The 14,776-nt window shown below is 43.5% G+C and overlaps 1 protein-coding gene across 1 annotated transcript in view; it reads right to left on the bottom strand.

Moving 5' to 3' along the window:
* The window catches only part of LOC308318444 (uncharacterized protein), a 52,683-nt gene that overhangs the window by 900 nt on the left and 37,007 nt on the right, over positions 1-14,776 (bottom strand). The window lies entirely within an intron of this gene.

Raw genomic sequence — 14,776 nt, 5'->3', positions numbered from 1 at the left:
AAGGCTATTTTGTTTTTCCTATATCTTATATAATTATAATTATATTATAAAGTCGGCCAATGTTGACAGGTTGGGAACCACTGTGCCAAAGAACAAGGGAGAGAGAGAAGGGGAATTGTCACACCTTTTTGTCATGGGCTTTATTTTGTTTGCAATTTTGGAGATGATTTGCATTCACAGTGAATGCACAGCACATCAGTTACCTCACATACAGCATCTTTGAAAGATGCAACAAACTGAATTAGGAGGGGAGCATAATTATGCTCTCCCTCCTAATTCAGTTTTCTGTGTCACACTGGGTGAGTACAATATAGGAAAACATGTTGAATAATTACACTACAAGTTTGCACACAATGTGCACAAAAACAATAAAAATAAAAATGTCTTCCAACTTGAATGGGGAAGTTACATCTTGGATGATGAGCTGTGACCCATCCATGTGCAGACATATTCCAGCATGCTTAACATACAGATGATGAGGTGTACTCTCTCTCCAGCATTACAATGTGAAAACTGTATCACACATGCCAGCATGTCTGTTGCAGTTGAAACTGAGACATGCACGCCTTTCCTGTACATGGCTCTGATCTAACAGCTAACTGCCATGCTAGCTAGCTCCCACAGCACAGGGCATCCAGTGCATTCCTGTCTCTGAAACAATATACACACTGTACTGGCAGAAGTGGTGTAGCAGTACACCAGGGAATCTGCATGCTGATGTTGATTTAACAGTGGTCTATTGTCAACTCTGCATAATTGTTTCTGTGGCACAAAAGGGGCCCAGTGTACACCAAAATAGCTCCTATAAGTATGGATTTTCAACTCACTGCAAGGTGACACTTATCTGATTCGGAAGGTGGACACGACAGACAGGGGACGCGCTTCTTGGTCCAGAAGCAAGTGCTTCTTCCATTATTGTTTCTGTGCACATTTTTATGTAATGCTGTAAAACAAGCCGTCTCACATTCTCATGCCATTACATAGAAATTGTGCAAATGTCGCTACTTTGGGTTCTATCAATGTCCTTTTCATTCAGTGCAGTTTAGAAGTTCTGGTTCATTTCCCCAGAAAAAGGAAAATCTAAATCTAATTATGTTGATGAAATCAGCCTCTTGCGGTTATACAAAATAGAGTATAGACTCCTGTGGTCCTTATCACAGTTCACTGAAAGGATAAGACGATACAAAAACACACAAAAAAAAACCCCCAAAGGATTTGGATGGTTTAAAGAGGAAAGATAACATACAGTAGTAGTTCATATCTTACGTTTTATGTTCTTTGCTATTGTCTAACTGATTGCTTGTTTTACTGCTATTTTAGGTTTTTGTTTTTGTAAAGCACTTTGAGCTGCATTTATGTATGAAAGTAAAGGATAATAATCATTGCTAAAGCTCATCTTCAGGGAAAAATCAGGGAAAAAAAGTCACTTGTTGTCTCATTGAGCAACAGCACAAGTCGTAAGCAGTGAGGCCATTCTTGATCTTCACATGATTACAGAACATTGAAGCAGGCGTTCAGCTACCGCTGAGAATCTACAACTGCCAATTAGTTTAGTTTAGTTTAGTGCAGTATGTGCAGGTGAGAAAATTAAGAAACCCATGGAGGGCTTATATGTGGTTCTCAAGTAAACAAAGTAATCAAACATAGGTATGGAAAATAACAAAAACAAATACAACAACAGTTGTATACAGTTGTAGCTCAAGCCAATTGGCTTGAGCTTTCGAGAGACAGAGAGAAAGAAAGAGAGAGATGCAGAGATACAGTGAGAGAGAGAGAGAGAGAGAGAGAGAGAGAGTCAGGCAGATGTACATGGGGGAAATAAGGGTGATGCATTAAAATTAAGAACGTGCAAGTGCCCATACCTCCCACAGGACACTCTGTACCCTGGCCGGTCGGATATTCAACGATGTAATAATGCACAAAGACATAAGGTAATTATCTCTGGCTGTGTGGGTCCACAGGCAATCCCCCCCCCCCCCCCCCCCCCATCTGCAGAGTTTTGAAAAAGAGATTCTGTCTTGTACACCGTCGCACGGCATTCTTCAATTCATTTCAGGTGTCAGGTTTCATTAACACCCATTCTCTAAAAATGTTAATGTCCTAAAAAGTGTAGCAAACCTACAGTTGTACAGTAGGAGCTAATTCACATTTCCAATGCATAATTCCCATTAGAAATTCTTGTGCATCTAAATGTCCTAATTAAAAGTCTGACAAACCTAGGACCTAATTCCCATTGCATAATTCCCATTAGAAATTCCAGTGTGGATTGCAGTCAGAGCCGTTTTGTTTGTTTTCAAACGACAAATAAACCTTATTAGTGAGTCATCCCGCTCCGTGTTACGGTTCTGTTATGGACTTGAGACATAATTTATGTGATGTTAAAATCAATCTACCTTCTAAATAGGCATAGATTAGATTTAATTAAACCCAGAGCCCCCCCCCCCCCCCCCCCCCCCTTGCACACACGCACCCACGCACACACGTGCGTATGAATTCCACACGTAGCGAATTCCACACGTAACGTAGAAATGGTCGGAAATGTCAGTACGCTCAAAATATGAGCGTAAATTGCTTGATGAATCGGGGGCCATTATGGTGGCCTAATGCTAGATCTCCAGTCCGGTGCTCACTCACTAATCAGTCTCAGTCCGTGTGATGCTTCCCTTCTACCACCATAACTCTAGCATCACTCTAGCACCAAAGACAATTTCAGCAGCAACAGGGTGATCGGTATAGTCTCACCCACCCAAAGTGCTGGACACCTGTGAACTTGCAATTAGGTCTCAATGTTCTGCTCTACTGCTGTATGTTTCAGAGCCTTGCAAGGAAAGGCGAGAAAGAGCAGAAAGAATAAATAGCTTCGTCTTCCAGAAAACAGGCTACTGAAATGAGGTGGATGAGGAGATGAAAAGTCAGACAAACAACGAATTACAATTTGGCATTTGGCAGACGCTTATCCACAGACCAGAACGACTTACAAGATAATGATCGGGATATGCAGAGTAAGCAAGTCCAGTGAGACTATAGGATAGCAGCCAGGCACACATCAGGCCCAGCATCTGTCTAAACAAAATGCTATCCAAAAACACTCAAAAATGTAGTCAAGTAAAACTAAATAAAAGCATGTTATGTCAAATGCCCAGGGAATTTGTACTGTTACTGTCGAGTGGAAAACATCATGTTATTGTTATATTTTTCAAATATGAGAATAAAGTTACAGTGCAGTCCAAGAAATTAATCCAAAGGCCTTTCATTTAAAGAACTGAGAGTTGTGTGTGTGTGTGTGTGTGTGTGTGTGTGGGGGGGGGGGGGGGGGGACGACGACGACGACGACTTGGTTTGTGCGCCAGGAGTGCACTACGTTTGCTGGATGCCTGGATTTCATCATAAATATTGCATTTGTTCATGTGTGGATAATGAGGGCTTCTCAAGTCTGTCCATCACCTAGGCCTAGCTGTGCGGCTCAGGGGATAGCTGATAAAACACAGCAAAGTTCTGTGTCTGCCGAAAGGCAGCATGCACTGTTATGCCAGAGAAGCTGTTCTGAATGTCAATGTGGTGTGGGTGGTGGCGGATTTAAGCAGTCACAACTGGACAGAGTCAAACGTATTAGCTCATGGACTTGTTTTGAACTCCAACAACATATTGTATGGGATTTGCTAGGTCTCTAAAAGGCAAAGAAACTGAGCTGGTCACGTCTTACAAATATCTGGGCATTTGGCACTCTCATTTAAGGTCCATGTGGAGTGCCTAACCAAGAAAATTAAGACAGATTGGTTTCCTCTACAGAAACAAGTTGTGTTTTTCTCTTCCGAGAAGAAAGACTATCGTTCAATTTGTAATGTCTGTCTTCGATTGATTCATGAGTTGTGCTTGAAATGTACTGTAATTCTACAAACTGTTAATAAATACTTCAATCAATCAAATCAATCAATGTTCTGTACATGCATGCTTCACTCTCCATGCTGAAGCCTCTGCTTTTTGTACCTATCCTCGCTTTTAGATCCAACACGCTTTTAGATTCAACACGTTCACATGCACACATTAGAAATATCAGTCCAAGTAGAGAGTCCGAAGTAAAGTGGTAAAACATAGACTAGTTGCTTCTTTTGAGCTTGTTTTCATAGATCTGGCCGCTTGTTTCTGTTTGCAAAATCACTGGTCACAGCAGCAAGAGTGACCAAGACAGTAATAGCAAGATATGCTATCTGCAGTTTACATCACATATCTGCAGATGTTTTAGGTAACCTTTTTAGGAGACCATAAGATTTGTGTACCATGTCAAATATCGGCTCCGAACCAGGATGGACTATCTTCCTAAATTAACAATCTTTGAATCTACAGTCAAGAGGAAGAGGAAGTGATGCACACTTTTCACGCAAAGGCTCATAGGACAGCGTATATCTATTCTACGTCCGAGCATAGACATGGTAACGCCCCGCCTGCCTCCGATTGGCCTACCGACACTACAGAATACCGCTGGTCTCACCAGACTGTCCTCCGTCCAAGGTGGAAATAATAATGACAGCTTGGCACGCGCGACAGTGCCTCTTGGCAGACTATCCAGCATATAGCGTATAGCTATCCACCTCGGATGAAAGTCTGGTGAGGCCGGCAGTGTCGGTAGGCCAATCAGAGGCAGGCGGGGCGTTACTATGTCTATGCTCGGACGTAGAATAGATAGGACACTGTTATCAGGCCATCCTTAGCTCTCAACGAGCTTCCCTGAATAAATAAAGGAAAAAGAAAGACGGAGGAATGCATTGGCCACACCAATCCCATATATGTGCAGACTTTTAAATGATAGTGGATTTTAGATGTGTGTGTGTGTGTGTGTGTGTGTGTGTGTTTATGCGTGCGTGCGTGCGTGCGTGTGTGTGTGTGTGTGCAATGAAGAAAAAATTGGAAATTCTATTGTCAATGACAGTTACAGTTTGCTTTTCTTTCCTTTTTTTTTAATGATGATTTCTTTGCTTGCTTTTGTCATTGTTTATATTGCATCTGCATTCGCCAACCTGTACTAGAATAGTGACACTATTGGTTGCCAGATCAGCCAAAAAGAAAGTATTTTGGTTCGAGTTCCGAACTAACTTTTAGGGTACTGAACCAATTCATTTTCAGTGGAAAACACTCAAAGAACTGGTTAACAATTAGACGGGAAAAAAGCAAGGAACCGGTTCAACCTTGGCCTCAGATGAGTAGTGCTTGTTTGGACCCATAATGGAACGCTGTGACAGTCACCACTCACCCAAGGGGTCACTGACCGCCACAGGGGAAAGAGAATGCAGAGTGGGCCTCGCTCTCCCCATCTCCTCTCCTGTCCCTCTGTAATGCAAAGGATGCTTGGCCTTCTGCGGCCCAGCATCTGTGACAACAACAAGGGCTGGTGGTGGGACTCAGGCACGGGAAGCATTCGTCTGAAAAAGACCCGGAGCTATGTGGCCCCTGACCAAGACTCCCACCCAGGAGCTGAAAAACCCCTCTGCCGTGGCATTCATCATGGATGTCCAGCACCCACAGGCCCTGGGAGAAAGCCCCTCTCTGTCTCTGCCACCTCATCATGCATTCAGAGTGGCCGGCCAACAGAGATTCTCCAGCGGGAGATAAACGGCTGCCCGTAGAGAGATACAGTAGGACCACTCCCCGTTTCCGCCCGTTCATTTGTACCCAAGCCCCGTTAGTGACCTCTGGTCTTCACTTCCTACAGAGTGCAAGTAGGGACGGAAAAGTTCTGTCTAACATAGCTACAGCCCTGCCCTGCCTACAGCCCTGCTATGGTGTGAATTGGAGTTAACGTTACATTTTCCACCAAAAAAATAGGGATACTGCAGGAAAAGTAGCTTTTATTGTTTACCATGGGGCAAAGTTGCTTTAGCTGCAGCAAGAGTGTGATATTTACAATCGCTGCCAATAGTTGAGCCTCACGTGTGGCAAAAAGATGAAAGCTTTGGGAGCATCATCAACAAGAGCCCCTCACATCTATTGCTTTACTGTCACCTATTGATTGCCACCTCACACTGTCCTTCACACAGTGAGTGGCCTCTAGTTCATTTTCAGTGTTATCTCTACTCAAACGAGGAGATAAAGGCTGGAAAAAAGCTACTGTTGATAGTGTCTGACTGGAAGTACAGGATGGCTACATTGGCAGCACTAGTCCTTGTCCAGCCTGGCTCTAGCTTGAAGATGGTAAGCGGTCATATTTACTTGCAGAGCAGTTGATTGGTTCACAAGTTTGAATCTGTATACAGCCGCCATTAACAGGCTAAGGGCTGTATTTTTTTATATAAAGCCCTGACACACCAAGCCAGGATGTCGAGTAGCGACTGTGGCCGGAAGCTGGTTGTAGAGTGTGCGCACTGTGCGTACACCATTGTCAACGGTAGTGAGGCATGTGGGTCAGTCACCCAATTTAATGTTCAAAGCGTCAATAAGACTGAGGTGTACCGTGTAAGAGAGAGACAGAGAGAAAGTGAGAGAGAGAGAGAGAGAGACAGACAGAGACAGAGAGAGAGGGATGCACAGATTTCATGTATGCATTCACTTCCAAGGGGCAAAGCACCATGAAGTATTTGGACACCTTTCAACATCCGTCTCCCATTCTGACCTCTGTATAATGCACTGGATACTGATTCAGCCAAACGTCCTTCAGTTTGGCGGGCAAATATAGTTTTGTTTGTTTTTTTGAAGTTTGTTCGGCTGTCCTGCGCCTCTGAAATGTGATTGTTCGGAAGTCGGTTGGCGAGATTCAGCATTCAGGCTTCATCCTGCCAGAATTGAAAACAGCGATAGTGTTGAAGAGCCGTTGGCAGTTGGCACTGGTCTCACGAGCACCTCTGAAGTCCCTCTCTAGTGACCATGCATAAACACAATACCTCCGTACCTCCATGCCAAATTTACCCGACTGTACACTGCATCAGTGCAGTGTTGATTTTGTAGACTATGACAAAAACAATTGTCATAGTCAGATCTGCTATTTTCAGCAAGTTTAAAATCAGCCTACGACTGCATCAACGCCCGCCAAAACACATTTTAGTCGAGTCAAGTCGTCGACTGAATCAATTGTAGATTTAGTCGACTAAACTCTTATGACATTTAGTCGACTACAACTAAACTAATACTAAAACATTCCAGGTGACTAAAATGTCACTAAAACTATTCAAAAGACTATGACTAATTTGCTATGACTATGACTAAAACACTGCTTCAGTGGCTTGAGTTGAGAGTAGGCCTACCTAATCATCTAATCACCGTTATGAGAGTAGGCCTGTCACAGTTATTACCTAATCATCTAATCACCGTTATGAGAGTAGGCCTGTCACAGTTATTACCTAATCATCTAATCACCGTTATGAGAGTAGGCCTGTCACAGTTATTACCTAATCATCTAATCACCGTTATTTGAGATGATCACAATTATTTTTGCATAATAGTCATACTCATTTCCATGTTGAAAAAATGTTCAGCTTAGTAAATCAGCAATTTGCAATTTTTACATGTGTAAAATTATTAAATATGTCAATAATTTCTTTGTATATTTAAGTAATTTTTATTTCGTAACCGTGATCATCATGGGTTTAGTTATGGGCCATGAATAATGCTCGTTTTGACAAACAATGCAGAAAGAATACGAGATAAATGCCGTTTAGTAAATCTGTTTACATTGAGGCGGATGGCAGGCGACATATTCACTTCCAGTTCATTTCCTGTTGTGTCGGTTGCCTACGCGTGAATCTCGTTTGTGTCCGAGCATAGACATGGCTGAGGCATGGCAACGCCCCGTCTGCCTGTGATTGGTCTACTGACACTGCCCGTCTTGACTGTCCTCCGAGGTGACAGCTTGACACACGTGAGAGAATGCAGCATTGTAACTAACTTGTAACTTAAGTTGTATTTTTGTAGAAGAGGCAAACTAATATTGTTCATGCCGTTTGCTTTGATTGAATAATGTATTGAACACGTATGTTGTACTACGATTTGATTCGGGTGTGTTCTAAATGAAGTGTTGATTATCGTGTATTAATCTAATTATAGTAAACTAATAGGCAGGCCTACTATTACACTAAAAAGGATAAAGATGAAGGGAAAATAGACCTTTTTGTAGTAGGCTACAATAATGTTTCAAGTTTACACATACAAACAAATTACACAATAATCAACACAAACACTTTATTTTAGAACACACCCAAATCAAATCATATTATGGCGTGCATGTTCAATCAACCTTGTCTTCCCCAGAAATAAATGTCGTTTCTGAGATAGAGGGCTTTGAATGCGGCCCATAGAATGCAAGTGGACTGCAACTTTGAGTGTTATGCTTACGAACGGTAGCTAACGATTCGATCGGATAAAAACATGGATTAAAGAATAATTATAAACCCTGGAAAACATAGGCTAGGGTGCAAATTTAACCCTACGTTTCGGCGTACTCCATGTTATTACTCAAAACGTGTCGCACCGTGGCGTAGACGGCTATTAGAACAGTTAACATATCACAGCTTCCCTGGCATCAGAAGGAGGGCATACTATTTGCCACCTACAGCGACAAGAAAACACACTGGCCTTCTCTTTCACAACGGCAAAACTTGAAGGGAAAAGAAGAAAATCCAGGCAGTGACAGTGGCTGTTGTCATACCCTGGGACAATGGAGCTCTATGCTGTTTGTGTCAACATAAAGCAGTTGCCTTTCAATCGATGACATGAGCTGCTCGATGCATTTGCATGCATTCTGCTGTAATGCTATCACATAACATGATAACACAACAAGATTTTACGATAGTTTTTTTTACTGTTCAGAGATCGGAGCCTATTATGTTTGGCTTGTTTACCTTCTACGACAGGGGTTCTCAAAGTTTTTGCCTGGGGACCCCCGAAAATGCTTTGGCCATCTCTCGCTGTCATTAAGGCACACCTCAAAACACACCAGTGTGCTTCAGCACACTGGTGTGTTTTGGAAGGACAGAAGAGGAGACACATGGAGCACAACATGGGCGATGATGTCATGACTCTAGAGCTCAGAAACATTTCCTCAGCAACTGGGTGACATGGAAGAGCCCCCGCACACACACACACACACACACACACACACACACACACACACACACACACACACACACACACACACACACACACACACACACACACACACACACACACACACACACACACACACACACACACACACACACACACACACACACAGACGTCCAACATACACCCTCGACATGACTAATGTCGGAAATGTCATGCCAACTGGAACCCTGCGTGAAAGGCTTTGATTGAGAGAATTGCACTTCAAGCCCCTGCTGGGATAATTAACTGATCCTGAGAGCTTGTGTCAAGTGGACAGTGTTGTCTTGGAAGAAGAAAACAGTGCGATTCCTCATGGGGAACCTGGCAAACCATGTGTCACATACATATAACACCACTGCGGCAGCACTATTCTCTGGCTTGCTCTCATAACAAAAAGTCACTAAAAGCTGCTGTGCCTTCCACGGCTCTACTTAACATGTACTTTGTTGTGGTTATGTAAAGCTCAAAGGACCTCAGTTCGTGCTAGTCAACATATGAGATTTAGTTGCCAGGGTATTTAGTTGCCACCCCCACACACACACACACACACACACACACACACACTTATGTCCACATAAGAGATACAATACAAGGACACACATATTTACAAGGTGCTGTACAGAGTGCAATTAGCAAATCCCGGACAAGTACCCACGCACCCTTCAGGGTACAAGTAACAGCGTCTTCGCCATATTTGGCGGCTACCGATAGTGGAAGAGATTTTCTCAAATCGAGGAACAGTGGAGATCTACCTAGCTCCCGAACATCTCTATCATCATTATTGAGATATGCACATGCTGATATAAATCCATGACACAATTCGGTACACCCAGCCCGCCCCCCCCACTGAGGATGGTGAATAATATCACGGGTGCTGTGTGTGTTCAGGGAAAACCACTTACGTACTAAGCTCACTGTTTTATTATTCATTTCACTTAGTACCTTCTGCTGGAGGTGAACATTGGAGAAGAAGTGTTGGACTTTAGACAGTGCTATTGGTCTAATGGCCTCTATCTTCATGGTTAAAGGTAGAGAGCGCACACACACATTTAACATCTTTATTTGCATTCACATTTTACAAGAAATGTCTTGAACACAAACAATAGTGGATGCGCAAACTTGAAAAAAACTCTACACACACACACACACACACACACACACACACACACACACACACACACACACACACACACACACACACACACACACACACACACACACACACACACACACACACACACACACACACACACACACACACACACACACACACACACACACGACTCTAGTACCACTGCCATGGATCCAGCTGTTAACACATACATACTCTCTGATTGTCCTGCCAGATGGTCGATGCAAGATGACGTGGTTCCCCAGACCCACGACACCCAGGATTCACATCAACAGGCATGTGCAGAACTGCAGATGCAATACGTAGTAAGTGAATGATTGTATTCACATGTGCATATGCAAGCAAACAGTGTGCTAGCATGCAGGCAGGCCGGAAGGACGGGTGGGTGGGTAAAGGGTGGGAAAAACACACGTGTGTGTGCGCGCACACGACACACGCACGCACGGGTATAACTGTATAGCTGGGACTGCGTGCCTTGTTGTCCAAAAGGTTAAGAGATGGGGAGACAGAAATTACAGGAGAGAGAGAGAGAGAGATAAGGAGATGGAAGAAGGGACTAAGAGGATGTGAGAGAATCAGCAGGGAGACTCAGAACAATGGTGTCAAACCAGAACACACTGGTTCAGTGATGGATGTTGGCCTCCAACAATCACAGCTTTTGAGGGGGAAGGAGTTGCTCCACGTTGGCAGTGCCAGGGCCACAGTACCAGCTAGTGTTAGCCTCAGCCACGGACACCAACCACATCAGACCCGCAATAGAGATTAATGGCTGACAAACACACAGGTTTTCACACTCGCCAATGAAACTAACTCATACATATGGAGGCATTATCTCTCTCTCTGTCTCTCTCTCTTCTCTCTCTCTCTCTCTCTGGATCTGAGTGCCTTGTTGTCCAAAAGGTTAATTCTTTCAGCGACAAAGCTGCAGAGTGTCTATAGCATAATGCATATAAATGGTCCATTGTGGTGTGACCTGCTAAGTAGTATAGGTGTGTGAGTCTGTGAGACACTGTGGATTGTTAAAAGCCAATGGGTGAGCTACCTTAACATCAGTGGGTGGGCTATCAAATTAATGTAATGTAAATCTGGTTCGAAAGCACCCGCATGAATGCCATCTAGCTATGCTTTGACTGAGAGCTGTTTCAGGGTACAATGTAAGTCAATGAGGAGCATATTTTGAATTATCAATTTCTAATCAATGGAGCAATAATTTTAGATTTGTCCACATTTGGAGTTACATCATGGTAAGTTAACTATACAACTCAAACCTCAAAAAATGTGGTCTTGCACTTTAATGAAATTCTCTACTCTGTAGCACGTGCGTTCTGTAGCACTATCACTATACTACTCAGAATTGTCAAGTTATGTTATGTGATGTAAAGTAGTGGTTCTCAAAGAGGGGTCCTTGAGGGAGTTCCAGGGGGTCCCCACCTATAGGATAGCTAGAACCAAATGGACTGTAGGGGTCCGTAGCCTAATTCATGTCAAACTGGGGGTCCTTGAAATTACACGGGGTGAGAATCAGCCGTAAAGATCTTCTCTTACGGGGGTTCCTGGCATATCTCTTCAAATGGGGGTCCACAGGCTAATGTAGTGTCAATTTGGGGGTCCTTGACACGAAGAAGTTTGGGAACCACTGACCACCATCTCATTACTTTAGCATATGTGGAGATTTTTCACTACTCATTCAGATTTTGATTATGTCGGGCACTACGTATGTCAGTCACGGATGGCGCTGCCTCACATTTGACTATATTTTATTATATCAAATTAAAATGTATAATCATAACGATAAATTCAGTTGTTAGTTCATTATTACGCTATACCTCAGTTGAGTTTCGTGTAATGGTTTTCTTTTTACAGCTAAATGTGAAGACACCGTTAAGGGGTAGTGAAATAAAGTTGTTACTTATGTTGGCAGGTCCATTCTCCATTGGCAATTTGTCTTCAATAAATCAGAGAGGCTGAGAACATGACGGCCCCGAAGAGGGGGATAAATGCTGATTCATACTCCTATTTTACCTCTGTTTTGGCGCTGTATAGTGCCGAAATGATTTCGGCTCGTCAGAAATCTTCAGTAGCACTGAAGAGACGACTTTAGGACGGTACCCGCCCCCCCCCCCCGAACCTCAAATGACGTCACATTGTAGGCTCTACAGAGCCGAACCCACTTTTATTCGGCTCTATAACCCATTCTGACCTGAGATCAGATTCATACGAGGTTTCCACTGGACACACACTGGTCTGATTAACCCATTCTGACCTGAGATCAGATTCTAAAAATGTCAGTCGTTCTTCGATTTTTCAAAAATAGCAGACCTACAAGCTCGTATCGCGCCACTCGGTGGCGCGATATGAGCTTGTAGATCTGCTATTTTTCAATAGCTAAAGCATAACATGATGCCAACACCAAAATGGGTGCCCGGTCAGAATGGGATAATAGGAGTATGAATCGGCCCTAAGACTCTGGGATGATTTCATCTTGAAGTAGAAAGCAAAAGCAAGCACTCGGTTGAGTAATTCCACGTGATAATGTAACGGGTTCTGCACGGTTCTGGAAGACACGGACTGTAGAAATGAACACCAGCACTCACTCACGTTGTATCAAACAACAACAGCGTGTGGACGTTTCGACCCCGGCGGGCCTTCCTCAGCGTAAATTGATTTACGCTGAGGAAGGCCCCTGGGCCGAAATGTCCACACTGTTGTCGTTTGCTGCCGGGGGGGGAACAAAACAAAACAAGAATCCTATAGGATACAACGTGAGTGCTGGTATGATTTGATCTTGGGCAGCGGCAGGCTGCAGTGACGGGGTGTCATCAACCTAAGAAGCAGAAAGGTTGTGCCCCTCAGCCAGTAGTGCGCTGACAATGTTTGAGAGCGTGAGGACCTGAGTTTGAAATCAATTGCGGTTTTGTCTCTCTTCTCTGTCTCTCTAGTCTCTATACTGAAGTAACACAAAAAGACAGTGTGGTTAAACCAGATAATGAGGACGGGTTCTGTATGTATATGCTGATTTATACTTACTTGCATGCCAGTGTTGTGAACCAAAAACAGCAGAGCTTGTAGATATGCTATTTTCCGTGCGCGACAGCGGGGTGAAACTAAGTATAACTCCAGCTTAAGGGACAGCGAAGGCTCTGTGCATCACAACACAATGTCACATAAAGTACAGTCTCTCCCATCCTTTTAGTCTTGGAAAGTATGCCAGACACCGTAACATTTACAGACCCTGCTGCAGTGGGTAAGTCTAATTCCTGAAGAGCATTCAGATTCTGTTTTCATTTGCAAGCTGACCTCTGTGGCCGGGAGCTTCTCGATGGAGTTAGTAACGAGCGAATGCATGACTAAGTACCTCTCCCTGTCACTCAGTACTGAAGAACACCCTGACTAAACCCCGTCAGGGCTGGTCAAATCAATGCAGTCTAACAGACTACTCCAACATTTAAAAAAAAAGAAAAGCCAGCAGGCCACTAAATGCAATTCGATTAAATTGCACATGTACAAGTATTAGTGATAATTGACTTACACTGAAATCATTGCCTTTCCCTGACAGTGGCCGGAGTGTGACCTTGAGAGGAGATGGCTCTGGAATAAGAATATTCCATCTCCCAGGCCATTATATTTTATTTGTAAGTACACAGTTGAACGTGGAATTTGAAACCGGTTCTCCCACGTGGGAAACCAAACTCCTATCACTCTTCCCCACTGAGCCAAGATAGTTATTGTGCATATACAGTATGAGCTTCAGTCAACTCAGTACTACTTGTTGACCAATCGGTCCTACCAGACACCATGGGTATCTACATGTCTCAATGGAAGAGTAGGGAGAAAATGTTGCATTCATTCAAATAAATTCTGAATTGTAACTTGGTAATGCAAACTAACGTTGATGCTAACCAGGCTAGCCCAGCTGTGTTGTTCCACATGAACTTGTTAAACAACAATCTGTGCAGAGCTAAGACACATAGTTTTTGATTGATTGATTTTGATTGAAGTTGCATAACTATGTTACAGAACTAATTACCAATGTTGTTGTTTTTCCCCAGGCAAACCAATCAGCCATGGGACAGACTGCAAGCTGCTGTACGGAGAAACATTTGCACCAGCAGCAGCACTTTATTCAGTCAATCATCAAACTTTATTAAAGACACAAGGTCCATAGTGGTGGCAGAATCAGACAGCCTACACATACATTTGTACATTAGGTTCTTCAGCACAGCTGGTGGGTACGCCGATGCTGACAAACGTTTTGCTTGCACTGCTGCCCCGTGGCACTTTAAGCAGCAGTCTCATGGCATCATTATAAGCCACATTGAGTCTCTGCATATACTGCTCTTTTTGTAGCGCCACCAAAGGTGGGCAGTATACATCCCTCTCGCTTGCTATACGAACTATAGTCCCGTTCTTTTCAAAGCTCTTCTCAAACTTATACTGTATACTCCCACCCCTCTGTACCAGCATACCTGACAAACTGCCTCAAAAAAAGTGAGTGACCCCCACAGCCACAATACAAGAGGAAGCGAGAACAACAATCTGGTACCACCCACTTTCAAAAGAAACATGGGCAAATTC

This window comes from Protomyctophum bolini (assembly GCF_963924005.1).
Source record: "Protomyctophum bolini genome assembly, chromosome: 7".
Classification (NCBI taxonomy): domain Eukaryota; kingdom Metazoa; phylum Chordata; class Actinopteri; order Myctophiformes; family Myctophidae; genus Protomyctophum; species Protomyctophum bolini.
Note: the sequence above shows the minus strand (reverse complement) of the source record. Positions and strands in the feature narration are given on the sequence as shown.